The sequence below is a fragment of the Ambystoma mexicanum genome, chromosome 3q, assembly GCF_040938575.1.
Source record: "Ambystoma mexicanum isolate Mex_15411 chromosome 3q, UKY_AmexF1_1, whole genome shotgun sequence".
Classification (NCBI taxonomy): domain Eukaryota; kingdom Metazoa; phylum Chordata; class Amphibia; order Caudata; family Ambystomatidae; genus Ambystoma; species Ambystoma mexicanum.
The window spans coordinates 457,789,322-457,806,355 of record NC_090926.1 but is presented as its reverse complement, the minus strand read 5'-3'; positions in this window follow the sequence as shown (position 1 = coordinate 457,806,355).

Genomic DNA, 17,034 nt, shown 5'->3' with positions numbered 1-17,034 from the left:
CCCAGCAGTGTGGGGCACCTGCCAGCAGGCCCCCACACATGTCCCACTCATGTTCCCTTGCACCTCCCCCCCCCAGCAGTGCGGGGCACCTGCCAGCAGTCCCCCACACATGTCCCCGAGCACCCCCACCCCCCAGTAGTCAGGGGCACCTGCCAGCAGGCCCCCACACATGTCCCACTCATGTCCCCTTGCATCCCCACCCCCCAGCAGTGCGGGGCACCTGCCAGCAGTCCCCCACTCATGTTCCCTTGCACCCCCAGCAGTGCAGGGCACCTGCCGGCAGGCCCCCACTCATGTCCCACTCATGTCCCCTTGCACCCCCACCCCCCAGCAGTGCGGGGCACCTGCCAGCAGGACCCCACACATGTCCCACTAATGCTCCTTGCACCCCCAGCAGTGCGGAGCACCTGCCAGCAGGCCCCCACACATGTCCCCCAGCACCCCCACACCCCAGCAGTCAGGGGCACCTGCCAGCAGGCCCCCACTCATGTCCCCTTGCACCCCCACCCCCCAGCAGTGCAGGGCACCTGCCAGAAGGCCCCCACACATGTCCCACTCATGTCCCCTTGCACCCCCATGCCCCAGCAGTGTGGGGCACCTGCCAGCAGGCCCCCACTCATGTTCCACTCATGTCCCCGAGCACCCCCACCCCCCAGCAGTCAGGGGCACCTGCCAGCAGACCCCCACACATATCCCACTCATGTCCCCTTGCACCCGCACCCCCCAGCAGTGCGGGGCACCTGCCAGCAGTCCCCCACTCATGTCCCCTTGCTCTCCCAGCAGTGCAGGGCACCTGCCGACAGGCCCCCCCTCATGTCCCACTCATGTTCCCTTGCACACCCAGCAGTGCAGGGCACCTGCCAGCAGGCCCCCACTCATGTCCCACACATGTCCCCCAGCATCCCCACCCCCCAGCAGTCAGGGGCACCTGCCAGCAGGCCCCCACACATGTCCCACTCATGTCCCCTTGCACCCCCACCCCCCAGCAGTCAGGGGCACCTGCCAGCAGGACCCCACACATGTCCCACTAATGCTCCTTGCACCCCCAGCAGTGCGGAGCACCTGCCAGCAGGCCCCCACACATGTCCCCCAGCACCCCCACACCCCAGCAGTCAGGGGCACCTGCCAGCAGGCCCCCACTCATGTCCCCTTGCACCCCCACCCCCCAGCAGTGCAGGGCACCTGCCAGAAGGCCCCCACACATGTCCCACTCATGTCCCCTTGCACCCCCACCCCCCAGCAATGTGGGGCACCTGCCAGCAGGCCCCCACTCATGTCCCACACATGTCCCCCAGCACCCCCACCCCCCAGCAGTCAGGGGCACCTGCCAGCAGACCCCCACACATGTCCCACTCAATTCCCCTTGCACCCCCACCCCCCAGCAGTGCAGGGCACCTGCCAGCAGGCCCCCACTCATGTCCCACTCATGTCCCCTTGCACCCCCAACCCCCAGCAGTGTGGGGCACCTGTCAGCAGGCCCCCACTCATGTCCCCTTGCACCCCCTCCCCCTAGCAGTGCGGGGCACCTGCCAGCAGGCCCCCACACATGTCCCCCAGCACCCCCAACCACAGCAGTCAGGGGCACCTGCCAGCAGGCCCCCACACATGTCCCACTCGTTTCCCCTTGCACCCCCACCCCCCAGCAGTGTGGGGCACCTGCCAGAGGCCCCCAAACATGTCCCTCAGCACCCCGACACCCCAGCTGTCAGGGGCACCTGCCAGCAGGCCCCCACTCAGGTCCCCTTGCACCCCCACCCCCCAGCAGTGTGGGGCACCTGCCAGCAGGCCACCACCCATGTCCCACTCATGTCCCCTTGCACCGCCACCCCCCAGCAGTGTGGGGCACCTGCCAGCAGGCCCCCACACATGTCCCACTCATGTTCCCTTGCACCTCCCCCCCCAGCAGTGCGGGGCACCTGCCAGCAGTCCCCCACACATGTCCCCGAGCACCCCCACCCCCCAGTAGTCAGGGGCACCTGCCAGCAGGCCCCCACACATGTCCCACTCATGTCCCCTTGCATCCCCACCCCCCAGCAGTGCGGGGCACCTGCCAGCAGTCCCCCACTCATGTTCCCTTGCACCCCCAGCAGTGCAGGGCACCTGCCGGCAGGCCCCCACTCATGTCCCACTCATGTCCCCTTGCACCCCCACCCCCCAGCAGTGCGGGGCACCTGCCAGCAGGACCCCACACATGTCCCACTAATGCTCCTTGCACCCCCAGCAGTGCGGAGCACCTGCCAGCAGGCCCCCACACATGTCCCCCAGCACCCCCACACCCCAGCAGTCAGGGGCACCTGCCAGAAGGCCCCCACACATGTCCCACTCATGTCCCCTTGCACCCCCATGCCCCAGCAGTGTGGGGCACCTGCCAGCAGGCCCCCACTCATGTTCCACTCATGTCCCCGAGCACCCCCACCCCCCAGCAGTCAGGGGCACCTGCCAGCAGACCCCCACACATATCCCACTCATGTCCCCTTGCACCCGCACCCACCAGCAGTGCGGGGCACCTGCCAGCAGTCCCCCACTCATGTCCCCTTGCTCTCCCAGCAGTGCAGGGCACCTGCCGACAGGCCCCCCCTCATGTCCCACTCATGTTCCCTTGCACACCCAGCAGTGCAGGGCACCTGCCAGCAGGCCCCCACTCATGTCCCACACATGTCCCCCAGCATCCCCACCCCCCAGCAGTCAGGGGCACCTGCCAGCAGGCCCCCACACATGTCCCACTCATGTCCCCTTGCACCCCCACCCCCCAGCAGTCAGGGGCACCTGCCAGCAGGACCCCACACATGTCCCACTAATGCTCCTTGTACCCCCAGCAGTGCGGAGCACCTGCCAGCATGCCCCCACACATGTCCCCCAGCACCCCCACACCCCAGCAGTCAGGGGCATCTGCCAGCAGGCCCCCACTCATGTCCCCTTGCACCCCCACCCCCCAGCAGTGCAGGGCACCTGCCAGAAGGCCCCCACACATGTCCCACTCATGTCCCCTTGCACCCCCACCCCCCAGCAATGTGGGGCACCTGCCAGCAGGCCCCCACTCATGTCCCACACATGTCCCCCAGCACCCCCACCCCCCAGCAGTCAGGGGCACCTGCCAGCAGACCCCCACACATGTCCCACTCAATTCCCCTTGCACCCCCACCCCCCAGCAGTGCAGGGCACCTGCCAGCAGGCCCCCACTCATGTCCCACTCATGTCCCCTTGCACCCCCACCCCCCAGCAGTGTGGGGCACCTGTCAGCAGGCCCCCACTCATGTCCCCTTGCACCCCCTCCCCCTAGCAGTGCGGGGCACCTGCCAGCAGGCCCCCCCACATGTCCCCCAGCACCCCCAACCACAGCAGTCAGGGGCACCTGCCAGCAGGCCCCCAGACATGTCCCACTCGTTTCCCCTTGCACCCCCACCCCCCAGCAGTGTGGGGCACCTGCCAGAGGCCCCCAAACATGTCCCTCAGCACCCCGACACCCCAGCTGTCAGGGGCACCTGCCAGCAGGCCCCCACTCAGGTCCCCTTGCACCCCCACCCCCCAGCAGTGTGGGGCACCTGCCAGCAGGCCCCCACTCATGTCCCACATCTGTCCCCCAGCACCCCCACCCCCCAGCAGTCAATGGCACCTGCCAACAGGCCCCCACTCATGTCCCCTTGGACCCCCTCCCCCCAGCTGTGCGGGGCACCTGCCAGCAGGCCCCCACACATGTCCCCCAGCACCCCCACCCCCCAGCAGTCAGGGGCACCTGCCAGCAGGCCCCCACACATGTCCCACTCATATTCCCTTGCACCCCACCCCCCAGCAGTGCTGGGCACCTGCCAGCAGTCCCCTGCACATGTCCCCGAGCACCCCCACCCCCCAGCTGTCAGGGGCACCTGCCAGCAGGCCCCCACACATGTCCCACTCATGTCCCCTTGCACCCCCACCCCCCAGCAGTGCGGGGCACCTGCCCGCAGTCCCCCACTCATGTCCCCTTGCACCCCCAGCAGTGCAAGGCACCTGCCGGCAGGCCCCCACTCATGTCCCACTCATGTCCCCTTACACCCACTCCCCCCAGCAGTCAGGGGCACCTGCCAACAGGCCCCCACACATGTCCCACTCATGTCCCCTTGCACCCCCTCCCCCTAGCAGTCCGGCCACCTGCCAGCAGTCCCCCACTCATGTCCCCTTGCACCCCCAGCAGTGCAAGGCACCTGCCAGCAGGCCCCCACACATGTCCCACTCATGTCCCCTTGCACCCCCACCCCCCAGCAGTCAGGGGACCCTGCCAGCAGTCACCCACTCATGTCCCCTTGCACCCCCAGCAGTGCAGGGCACCTGCTGGCAGGACCCCACTCATGCACCCCTCATGTTCCCTTGCACCCCCAGCAGTGCGGGGCACCTGCCAGCAGGCCCCCACTCATGTCCCACACATGTCCCCCAGCATCCCCACCCCCCAGCAGTCAGGGGCACCTGCCAGCAGGCCCCCACACATGTCCCACTCATGTCCCCTTGCACCCCCACCCCCCAGCAGTCAGGGGCACCTGCAAGTAGGCCCCCACTCATGACCCCTTGCACCCCCACCCCCCAGCAGTGCGGGGCACCTGCCAGCAGGCCCCCACACATGTCCCACTAATGCTCCTTGCACCCCCACCCCCCAGCAGTGCGGGGCACCTGCCAGCAGGCCCCCACACATGTCCCCCAGCAACCCGACACCCCAGCAGTCAGGGGCACCTGCCAGCAGGCCCCCACACATGTCCCCCAGCACCCCCACACCCCAGCAGTCAGGGGCACCTGCTAGTAGGCCCCCACTAATGCTCCTTGCACCCCCACCCCCCATCAGTGCGAGGCACCTGCCAGCAGGCCCCCACACATGTCCCCCAGCACCCCCACACCCAAGAAGTCAGGGGCACCTGCCAGCAGGCCCCCACTCATGTCCCCTTGCTCCCCACCCCCCAGCAGTGCAGGGCACCTGCCAGCAGGCATCCACTCATGTCCCACTCATGTCCCTTTGCACCCCCATCCCCCAGCAGTGCGGGGCACCTGCCAGCAGGCCCCCACTCATGTCCCACACATGTCCCCCAGGACCCCCACCCCCCAGCAGTCAGGGGCACCTGCCAGCAGACCCCCACACATGTCCCACTCAATTCCCCTTGCACCCCCACCCCCCAGCAGTGCAGGGCAACTGCCAGCAGGCCCCCAATCATGTCCCACATATGTCCCCCAGCACCCTCACTCCCCAGCAGCCAGGGGCACCTGTCAGCAGGCCCCCACTCATGTCCCCTTGCACCCCCTCCCCCCAGCAGTGCGGGGCACCTGCCAGCAGGCCACCACACATGTCCCCCAACACCCCCAACCCCAGCAGTCAGGGGCACCTGCCAGCAGGCCCCCACACATGTCCCACTCGTGTCCCCTTGCACCCCCACCCCCCAGCAGTGTGGGGCACCTGCTAGCAGGCCCCCACACATGGCCCCCAGCACCCCCACACCCCAGCAGTCAGGGGCACCTTCCAGCAGGCCCCCACTCATGTCCCCTTGCACCCCCACGCCCCAGCAGTGCAGGGCACCTGCCAGCAGGCTCCCACTCATATCCCACTCATGTCCCCTTGCACCCCCACCCCCCAGCAGTGTGGGGCACCTGCCAGCAGGCCCCCACTCATGTCCCACATATGTCCCCCAGCACCCCCACCCCCCAGCAGTCAGGGGCACCTGCCAACAGGCCCCCACTCATGTCCCCCAGCACCCCCACCCCCCAGCAGTCAGGGGCACCTGCCAGCAGGCCCCCACACATGTCCCACTCATGTTCCCTGGCACCCCCACCCCCCAGCAGTGCGGGGGACCTGCCAGCAGTCCCCCACACATGTCCCCGAGCACCCCCACCCCCCAGCAGTCAGGGGCACCTACCAGCAGACCTCCACACATGTCCCACTCAATTCCCCTTGCACCCCCACGCCCCAGCAGTGCAGGGCACCTGCCAGCAGGCCCCCACTCATATCCCACTCATGTCTGCTTGCACCCCTACCCCCCAGCAGTGTGGGGCACCTGCCAGCAGGCCCCCACTCATGTCCCACATATGTCCCCCAGCACCACCACCCCCCAGCAGTCAGGGGCACCTGTCAGCAGGCCTCCACTCATGTCCCCTTTCACCCCCTCCCCCCAGCAGTGCGGGGCATCTGCCAGCAGGCCCCCACACATGTCCCCCAGCACCCCCACCCCCAGCAGTCAGGGGCACCTGCCAGCAGGCCCCCACACATGTCCCACTCGTGTCCCCTTTCACCCCCACCCCCAGCAGTGTGGGGCACCTGCCAGCAGGCCCCCACACATGTCCCCCAGCACCCCCACACCCCAGCAGTCAGGGGCACCTGCCAGCAGGCCCCCACTCATATCCCCTTGCACCCCCACCCCCCAGCAGTGCAGGGCACCTGCCAGCAGGCTCCCACTCATGTCCCACTCATGTGCCCTTGCACCCCCATCCCCCAGCAGTGTTGGGCACCTGCCAGCAGGCGCCCACACATGTCCCCCAGCACCCCCACCCCCCAGCAGTGTGGGGCGCCTGCCAGCAGGCCCCCACTCATGTCCCACACATGTCCCCCAGCACCCCCACCCCAGAGCAGTCAGGGGCACCTGCCGGCAGGCCCCCACTCATGTCCCACTCATGTCCCCTTGCACCCCCACCCCCAGCAGTGCAGGGCACCTGCCAGCAGGCCCCCACCCATGTCCCACTCATGTCCCCTTGCACCGCCACCCCCCAGCAGTGTGGGGCACCTGCCAGCAGGCCCCCACACATGTCCCACTCATGTTCCCTTGCACCTCCCCCCCCCAGCAGTGCGGGGCACCTGCCAGCAGTCCCCCACACATGTCCCCGAGCACCCCCACCCCCCAGTAGTCAGGGGCACCTGCCAGCAGGCCCCAACACATGTCCCACTCATGTCCCCTTGCATCCCCACCCCCCAGCAGTGCGGGGCACCTGCCGGCAGGCCCCCACTCATGTCCCACTCATGTCCCCTTGCACCCCCACCCCCCAGCAGTGCGGGGCACCTGCCAGCAGGACCCCACACATGTCCCACTAATGCTCCTTGCACCCCCAGCAGTGCGGAGCACCTGCCAGCAGGCCCCCACACATGTCCCCCAGCACCCCCACACCCCAGCAGTCAGGGGCACCTGCCAGCAGGCCCCCACTCATGTCCCCTTGCACCCCCACCCCCCAGCAGTGCAGGGCACCTGCCAGAAGGCCCCCACACATGTCCCAATCATGTCCCCTTGCACCCCCATGCCCCAGCAGTGTGGGGCACCTGCCAGCAGGCCCCCACTCATGTTCCACTCATGTCCCCGAGCACCCCCACCCCCCAGCAGTCAGGGGCACCTGCCAGCAGACCCCCACACATATCCCACTCATGTCCCCTTGCACCCGCACCCCCCAGCAGTGCGGGGCACCTGCCAGCAGTCCCCCACTCATGTCCCCTTGCTCTCCCAGCAGTGCAGGGCACCTGCCGGCAGGCCCCCCCTAATGTCCCACTCATGTTCCCTTGCACACCCAGCAGTGCAGGGCACCTGCCAGCAGGCCCCCACTCATGTCCCACACATGTCCCCCAGCATCCCCACCCCCCAGCAGTCAGGGGCACCTGCCAGCAGGCCCCCACACATGTCCCACTCATGTCCCCTTGCACCCCCACCCCCCAGCAGTCAGGGGCACCTGCCAGCAGGACCCCACACATGTCCCACTAATGCTCCTTGCACCCCCAGCAGTGCGGAGCACCTGCCAGCAGGCCCCCACACATGTCCCCCAGCACCCCCACACCCCAGCAGTCAGGGGCACCGGCCAGCAGGCCCCCACTCATGTCCCCTTGCACCCCCACCCCCCAGCAGTGCAGGGCACCTGCCAGAAGGCCCCCACACATGTCCCACTCATGTCCCCTTGCACCCCCACCCCCCAGCAATGTGGGGCACCTGCCAGCAGGCCCCCACTCATGTCCCACACATGTCCCCCAGCACCCCCACCCCCCAGCAGTCAGGGGCACCTGCCAGCAGACCCCCACACATGTCCCACTCAATTCCCCTTGCACCCCCACCCCCCAGCAGTGCAGGGCACCTGCCAGCAGGCCCCCACTCATGTCCCACTCATGTCCCCTTGCACCCCCACCCCCCAGCAGTGTGGGGCACCTGTCAGCAGGCCCCCACTCATGTCCCCTTGCACCCCCTCCCCCTAGCAGTGCGGGGCACCTGCCAGCAGGCCCCCACACATGTCCCCCAGCACCCCCAACCACAGCAGTCAGGGGCACCTGCCAGCAGGCCCCCACACATGTCCCACTCGTTTCCCCTTGCACCCCCACCCCCCAGCAGTGTGGGGCACCTGCCAGAGGCCCCCAAACATGTCCCTCAGCACCCCGACACCCCAGCTGTCAGGGGCACCTGCCAGCAGGCCCCCACTCAGGTCCCCTTGCACCCCCACCCCCCAGCAGTGTGGGGCACCTGCCAGCAGGCCCCCACTCATGTCCCACATCTGTCCCCCAGCACCCCCACCCCCCAGCAGTCAATGGCACCTGCCAACAGGCCCCCACTCATGTCCCCTTGGACCCCCTCCCCCCAGCTGTGCGGGGCACCTGCCAGCAGGCCCCCACACATGTCCCCCAGCACCCCCACCCCCCAGCAGTCAGGGGCACCTGCCAGCAGGCCCCCACACATGTCCCACTCATATTCCCTTGCACCCCACCCCCCAGCAGTGCGGGGCACCTGCCAGCAGTCCCCTGCACATGTCCCCGAGCACCCCCACCCCCCAGCTGTCAGGGGCACCTGCCAGCAGGCCCCCACACATGTCCCACTCATGTCCCCTTGCACCCCCACCCCCCAGCAGTGCGGGGCACCTGCCCGCAGTCCCCCACTCATGTCCCCTTGCACCCCCAGCAGTGCAAGGCACCTGCCGGCAGGCCCCCACTCATGTCCCACTCATGTCCCCTTACACCCACTCCCCCCAGCAGTCAGGGGCACCTGCCAACAGGCCCCCACACATGTCCCACTCATGTCCCCTTGCACCCCCTCCCCCTAGCAGTCCGGCCACCTGCCAGCAGTCCCCCACTCATGTCCCCTTGCACCCCCAGCAGTGCAAGGCACCTGCCAGCAGGCCCCCACACATGTCCCACTCATGTCCCCTTGCACCCCCACCCCCCAGCAGTCAGGGGACCCTGCCAGCAGTCACCCACTCATGTCCCCTTGCACCCCCAGCAGTGCAGGGCACCTGCTGGCAGGACCCCACTCATGCACCCCTCATGTTCCCTTGCACCGCCAGCAGTGCGGGGCACCTGCCAGCAGGCCCCCACTCATGTCCCACACATGTCCCCCAGCATCCCCACCCCCCAGCAGTCAGGGGCACCTGCCAGCAGGCCCCCACACATGTCCCACTCATGTCCCCTTGCACCCCCACCCCCCAGCAGTCAGGGGCACCTGCAAGTAGGCCCCCACTCATGACCCCTTGCACCCCCACCCCCCAGCAGTGCGGGGCACCTGCCAGCAGGCCCCCACACATGTCCCACTAATGCTCCTTGCACCCCCACCCCCCAGCAGTGCGGGGCACCTGCCAGCAGGCCCCCACACATGTCCCCCAGCAACCCGACACCCCAGCAGTCAGGGGCACCTGCCAGCAGGCCCCCACACATGTCCCCCAGCACCCCCACACCCCAGCAGTCAGGGGCACCTGCTAGTAGGCCCCCACTAATGCTCCTTGCACCCCCACCCCCCATCAGTGCGAGGCACCTGCCAGCAGGCCCCCACACATGTCCCCCAGCACCCCCACACCCAAGAAGTCAGGGGCACCTGCCAGCAGGCCCCCACTCATGTCCCCTTGCTCCCCACCCCCCAGCAGTGCAGGGCACCTGCCAGCAGGCATCCACTCATGTCCCACTCATGTCCCTTTGCACCCCCATCCCCCAGCAGTGCGGGGCACCTGCCAGCAGGCCCCCACTCATGTCCCACACATGTCCCCCAGGACCCCCACCCCCCAGCAGTCAGGGGCACCTGCCAGCAGACCCCCACACATGTCCCACTCAATTCCCCTTGCACCCCCACCCCCCAGCAGTGCAGGGCAACTGCCAGCAGGCCCCCAATCATGTCCCACATATGTCCCCCAGCACCCCCACCCCCAGCAGTCAGGGGCACCTGTCAGCAGGCCCCCACTCATGTCCCCTTGCACCCCCTCCCCCCAGCAGTGCGGGGCACCTGCCAGCAGGCCACCACACATGTCCCCCAACACCCCCAACCCCAGCAGTCAGGGGCACCTGCCAGCAGGCCCCCACACATGTCCCACTCGTGTCCCCTTGCACCCCCACCCCCCCAGCAGTGTGGGGCACCTGCTAGCAGGCCCCCACACATGGCCCCCAGCACCCCCACACCCCAGCAGTCAGGGGCACCTTCCAGCAGGCCCCCACTCATGTCCCCTTGCACCCCCACGCCCCAGCAGTGCAGGGCACCTGCCAGCAGGCTCCCACTCATATCCCACTCATGTCCCCTTGCACCCCCACCCCCCAGCAGTGTGGGGCACCTGCCAGCAGGCCCCCACTCATGTCCCACATATGTCCCCCAGCACCCCCACCCCCCAGCAGTCAGGGGCACCTGCCAACAGGCCCCCACTCATGTCCCCCAGCACCCCCACCCCCCAGCAGTCAGGGGCACCTGCCAGCAGGCCCCCACACATGTCCCACTCATGTTCCCTGGCACCCCCACCCCCCAGCAGTGCGGGGGACCTGCCAGCAGTCCCCCACACATGTCCCCGAGCACCCCCACCCCCCAGCAGTCAGGGGCACCTGCCAGCAGGCCCCCACACATGTCCCACTCATGTCCTCTTGCACCCCCACCCCCCAGCAGAGCGGGGCACCTGCCAGCGTTCCCCCACTCATGTCCCCTTGCACCCCCAGCAGTGCAGGGCACCTGCCGGCAGGCCCCCACTCATGTCCCACTCATGTCCCCTTGCACCCCCACCCCCCAGCAGTGCGGGGCACCTGCCAGCAGTCCCCCACACATGTCCCCAAGCACCCCCACCCCCCAGCAGTCAGGGACACCTTCCAGCAGGCCCCCACACATGTCCCACTCATGTCCCCTTGCACCCCCACCCCCCAGCAGTGCGGGGCACCTGCCAGCAGTCCCCCACTCATGTCCCCTTGCACCCCCAGCAGTGCAGGGCACCTGCCGGCAGGCCCCACTCATGTCCCACTCATGTTCCCATGCACCCCCAGCAGTGCGGGGCACCTGCCAGCAGGCCCCCACTCATGTCCCACACATGTCCCCCAGCATCCTCACCCCCAGCAGTCAGGGGCACCTGCCAGCAGGCCCCCACACATGTCCCACTCATGTCCCCTTGCACCCCCACACCCCAGCAGTCAGGGGCACCTGCCAGTAGGCCCCCACTCATGACCCCTTGCACCCCCACCCCCCAGCAGTGCAGGGCACCTGCCAGCAGGCTCCCACACATGTCCCCCAGCACCCCCACACCCCAGCAGTCAGGGGCACCTGCCAGCAGGCCCCCACTCATGTCCCCTTGCACCCCCACCCCCCAGCAGTGCAGGGCACCTGCCAGTAGGCTCCCACTCATGTCCCACTCATGTCCCCTTGCACCCCCACCCCCCAGCAGTGTGGGCACCTGCCAGCAGGCCCCCACTCATGTCCCACATATGTCCCCCAGGACCCCCTCCCCCCAGCAGTGCGGGGCACCTGCCAGCAGGCCCCCACACATGTCCCCCAGCACCCCCACCCCCTAGCAGTCAGGGGCACCTGCCAGCAGGCCCCCACACATGTCCCACTCATGTTCCCTTGCACCCCCAGCCCCCAGCAGTGCGGGGCACCTGCCAGCAGTCCCCCCACATGTCCCCGAGCACCCCCACCCCCCAGCAGTCAGGGGCAACTGCCAGCAGGCCCCCACACATGTCCCACTCATGTCCCCTTGTACCCCCAGCAGTGCAGGGCACCTGCCGGCAGGCCCCCACTCATGTCCCACTCATGTCCCCTTGCACCCCCACCCCCCAGCAGAGCGGGGCACCTGCCAGCAGTCCCTCACACATGTCCCCGAGCACCCCCACACCCCAGCAGTCAGGGGCACCTGCCAGCAGGCCCCCACACATGTCCCACTCATGTCCCATTGCACCCCCACCCCCCAGCAGTGCCGGGCACCTGCCAGCAGTCCCCCACTCATGTCCCCTTGCACCCCCAGCAGTGCAGGGCACCTGCCGGCAGGCCCCCACTCATGTCCCACTCATGTTCCCTTGCACCCAAAGCAGTGCGGGACACCTGCCAGCAGGCCCCCACTCATGTCCCACACATGTCCCCCAGCATCCCCACCCCCCAGCAGTCAGCGGCACCTGTCAGCAGGCCCCCACAGATGTTCCACTCATGTCCCCTTGCACCCCCACCCCCCAGCAGTCAGGGGCACCTGCCAGTAGGCCCCCACTCATGTCCTCTTGCACCCCCACCCCCCAGCAGAGCGGGGCACCTGCCAGCGTTCCCCCACTCATGTCCCCTTGCACCCCCAGCAGTGCAGGGCACCTGCCGGCAGGCCCCCACTCATGTCCCACTCATGTCCCCTTGCACCCCCACCCCCCAGCAGTGCGGGGCACCTGCCAGCAGTCCCCCACACATGTCCCCAAGCACCCCCACCCCCCAGCAGTCAGGGACACCTTCCAGCAGGCCCCCACACATGTCCCACTCATGTCCCCTTGCACCCCCACCCCCCAGCAGTGCGGGGCACCTGCCAGCAGTCCCCCACTCATGTCCCCTTGCACCCCCAGCAGTGCAGGGCACCTGCCGGCAGGCCCCACTCATGTCCCACTCATGTTCCCATGCACCCCCAGCAGTGCGGGGCACCTGCCAGCAGGCCCCCACTCATGTCCCACACATGTCCCCCAGCATCCTCACCCCCAGCAGTCAGGGGCACCTGCCAGCAGGCCCCCACACATGTCCCACTCATGTCCCCTTGCACCCCCACACCCCAGCAGTCAGGGGCACCTGCCAGTAGGCCCCCACTCATGACCCCTTGCACCCCCACCCCCCAGCAGTGCAGGGCACCTGCCAGCAGGCTCCCACACATGTCCCCCAGCACCCCCACACCCCAGCAGTCAGGGGCACCTGCCAGCAGGCCCCCACTCATGTCCCCTTGCACCCCCACCCCCCAGCAGTGCAGGGCACCTGCCAGTAGGCTCCCACTCATGTCCCACTCATGTCCCCTTGCACCCCCACCCCCCAGCAGTGTGGGCACCTGCCAGCAGGCCCCCACTCATGTCCCACATATGTCCCCCAGGACCCCCTCCCCCCAGCAGTGCGGGGCACCTGCCAGCAGGCCCCCACACATGTCCCCCAGCACCCCCACCCCCTAGCAGTCAGGGGCACCTGCCAGCAGGCCCCCACACATGTCCCACTCATGTTCCCTTGCACCCCCAGCCCCCAGCAGTGCGGGGCACCTGCCAGCAGTCCCCCCACATGTCCCCGAGCACCCCCACCCCCCAGCAGTCAGGGGCAACTGCCAGCAGGCCCCCACACATGTCCCACTCATGTCCCCTTGTACCCCCAGCAGTGCAGGGCACCTGCCGGCAGGCCCCCACTCATGTCCCACTCATGTCCCCTTGCACCCCCACCCCCCAGCAGAGCGGGGCACCTGCCAGCAGTCCCTCACACATGTCCCCGAGCACCCCCACACCCCAGCAGTCAGGGGCACCTGCCAGCAGGCCCCCACACATGTCCCACTCATGTCCCATTGCACCCCCACCCCCCAGCAGTGCCGGGCACCTGCCAGCAGTCCCCCACTCATGTCCCCTTGCACCCCCAGCAGTGCAGGGCACCTGCCGGCAGGCCCCCACTCATGTCCCACTCATGTTCCCTTGCACCCAAAGCAGTGCGGGACACCTGCCAGCAGGCCCCCACTCATGTCCCACACATGTCCCCCAGCATCCCCACCCCCCAGCAGTCAGCGGCACCTGTCAGCAGGCCCCCACAGATGTTCCACTCATGTCCCCTTGCACCCCCACCCCCCAGCAGTCAGGGGCACCTGCCAGTAGGCCCCCACTCATGACCCCTTGCACCCCTACCCCCCAGCAGTGCGGGGCACCTGCCAGCAGGCCCCCACACATGTCCCCCAGCAACCCCACCCCCCAGCAGTCAGGGGTACCTGCCAGCAGGCCCCCACTCATGTCCCACTAATGCTCCTTGCAACCCCACCCCCCAGCAGTGCGGGGCACCTGCCAGCAGGCCCCACACATGTCCCCCAGCAACCCCACACCCCAGCAGTCAGGGGCACCTGCCAGAAGGCCCCCACTCATGTCCCCTTGTACCCCCACCCCCCAGCAGTGCAGGGCACCTGCCAGCAGGCCCCCACTCATGTCCCACTCATGTCCCCTTGCACCCCCACCCCCCAGCAGTGCGGAGCACCTACCAGCAGGCCCCCACTCATGTCCCACACATGTCCCCCAGCACCCCCACCCCCCAGCAGTCAGGGGCACCTGCCAGCAGGCCCCCACACATGTCCCACTCATTTCCCCTTGCACCCTCACCCCCAAGCAGTGCAGGGCACGTGCCAGCAGGCCCCCACTCATGTCCCACTCATGTCCCCTTGCACCCCCATCCTCCAGCAGTGTGGGGCACCTGCCAGCAGGCCCCCACTCATGTCCCACATATGTCCCCCAGCACCCCCACCCCCAGCAGTCAGGGGCACCTGTCAGCAGGCCCCCACTCATGTCCCCTTGCACCCCCTCCCCCCAGCAGTGCAGGGCACCTGCCAGCAGGCCCCCACACATGTCCCCCAGCACCCCCATCCCCAGCAGTCAGGGGCACCTGCCAGCAGGCCCCCACTCATGTCCCACTCATGTTCCCTTGCACCCCCACCCCCCAGCAGTGCGGGGCACCTGCCAGCAGGCCCCCACTCATGTCCCACACATGTCCCCCAGAATCCCCACCCCCCAGCAATCAGGAGCACCTGCAGGCAGGCCCCCACACATGTTCCACTCATGTCCCCGTGCACCCCTACCCCCCCAGCAGTCAGGGGCACCTGCCAGCAGGCACCCACTCATGTCCCCTTGCACCTCCACCCCCCAGCAGTGCGGGGCACCTGCCAGCAGGCCCCCACACATGTCCCACTAATGCTCCTTGCACCATCACACCCCAGCAGTTCAGTGCACCTGCCAGCAGGCCCCCACACATTTCCCCCAGCACCCCCACACCCCAGCAGTCAGGGGCACCTGCCAGCAGGCCCCCACACATGTCCCACTAATGCTCCTTGCACCCCCACCCCCCAGCAGTTCGGTGCACCTGCCAGCAGGCCCCCCACACATGTCCCCCAGCACCCCCACACCCAAGTAGTCAGGGGCACCAGCCAGCAGGCCCCCACTCATGTCCCCTTACACCCCCACCCCCCAGCAGTGCAGGGCACCTGCCAGCAGGCCCCCACTCAGGTCACCTTGCACCCCCACCCCCAGCAGTGCGGGGCACCTGCCAGCAGGCCCCCACACATGTACCCCAGCACCCCCACCCCACCTAGCAGTCTGGGGCACCTGCCAGCAGGCCCCCACTCATGTCCCCTTGCACCCCTAGCCCCCAGCAGTGCAGGGCACCTGCCAGCAGGCCCCCAACACATGTCCCACTCATGTCCCCTTGCACCCCCACGCCCCAGCAGTGTGGGGCACCTGCCAGCAGGCCCCCACACATGTCCCACTCATGTCCCCTTGCACCCCCAGCAGTGCAGGGCACCTGCCGGCAGGCCCCCACTCATGTCCCACTCATGTCCCCTTGCACCCCCACCCCCCAGCAGTGCGGGGCACCTGCCAGCAGTCCCTAACACATGTCCCCGAGCACCCCCACACCCCAGCAGTCAGGGGCACCTGCCAGCAGGCCCCCACACATGTCCCACTCATGTCCCCTTGCACCCCCACCCCCCAGCAGTGCCGGGCACCTGCCAGCAGTCCCCAACATGTCCTCTTGCACCCCCAGCAGTGCAGGGCACCTGCCGGCAGGCCCCCACTCATGTCCCACTCATGTTCCCTTGCACCCAAAGCAGTGCGGGACACCTGCCAGCAGGCCCCCACTCATGTCCCACACATGTCCCCCAGCATCCCCACCCCCCAGCAGTCAGCGGCACCTGTCAGCAGGCCCCCACAGATGTTCCACTCATGTCCCCTTGCACCCCCACCCCCCAGCAGTCAGGGGCACCTGCCAGTAGGCCCCCACTCATGACCCCTTGCACCCCTACCCCCCAGCAGTGCGGGGCACCTGCCAGCAGGCCCCCACACATGTCCCCCAGCAACCCCACCCCCCAGCAGTCAGGGGTACCTGCCCAGCAGGCCCCCACTCATGTCCCACTAATGCTCCTTGCAACCCCACCCCCCAGCAGTGCGGGGCACCTGCCAGCAGGCCCCACACATGTCCCCCAGCAACCCCACACCCCAGCAGTCAGGGGCACCTGCCAGAAGGCCCCCCACTCATGTCCCCTTGTACCCCCACCCCCCAGCAGTGCAGGGCACCTGCCAGCAGGCCCCCACTCATGTCCCACTCATGTCCCCTTGCACCCCACCCCCCAGCAGTGCGGAGCACCTACCAGCAGGCCCCCACTCATGTCCCACACATGTCCCCCAGCACCCCCACCCCCCAGCAGTCAGGGGCACCTGCCAGCAGGCCCCCACACATGTCCCACTCATTTCCCCTTGCACCCTCACCCCCAAGCAGTGCAGGGCACGTGCCAGCAGGCCCCCACTCATGTCCCACTCATGTCCCCTTGCACCCCCATCCTCCAGCAGTGTGGGGCACCTGCCAGCAGGCCCCCACTCATGTCCCACATATGTCCCCCAGCACCCCCACCCCCAGCAGTCAGGGCACCTGTCAGCAGGCCCCCACTCATGTCCCCTTGCACCCCCTCCCCCCAGCAGTGCAGGGCACCTGCCAGCAGGCCCCCACACATGTCCCCCAGCACCCCCATCCGCAGCAGTCAGGGGCACCTGCCAGCAGGCCCACACTCATGTCCCCACTCATGTTCCCTTGCACCCCCCACCCCCCAGCAGTGCGGGGCACCTGCCAGCAGGCCCCCCACTCATGGTCCCAACACATGTCC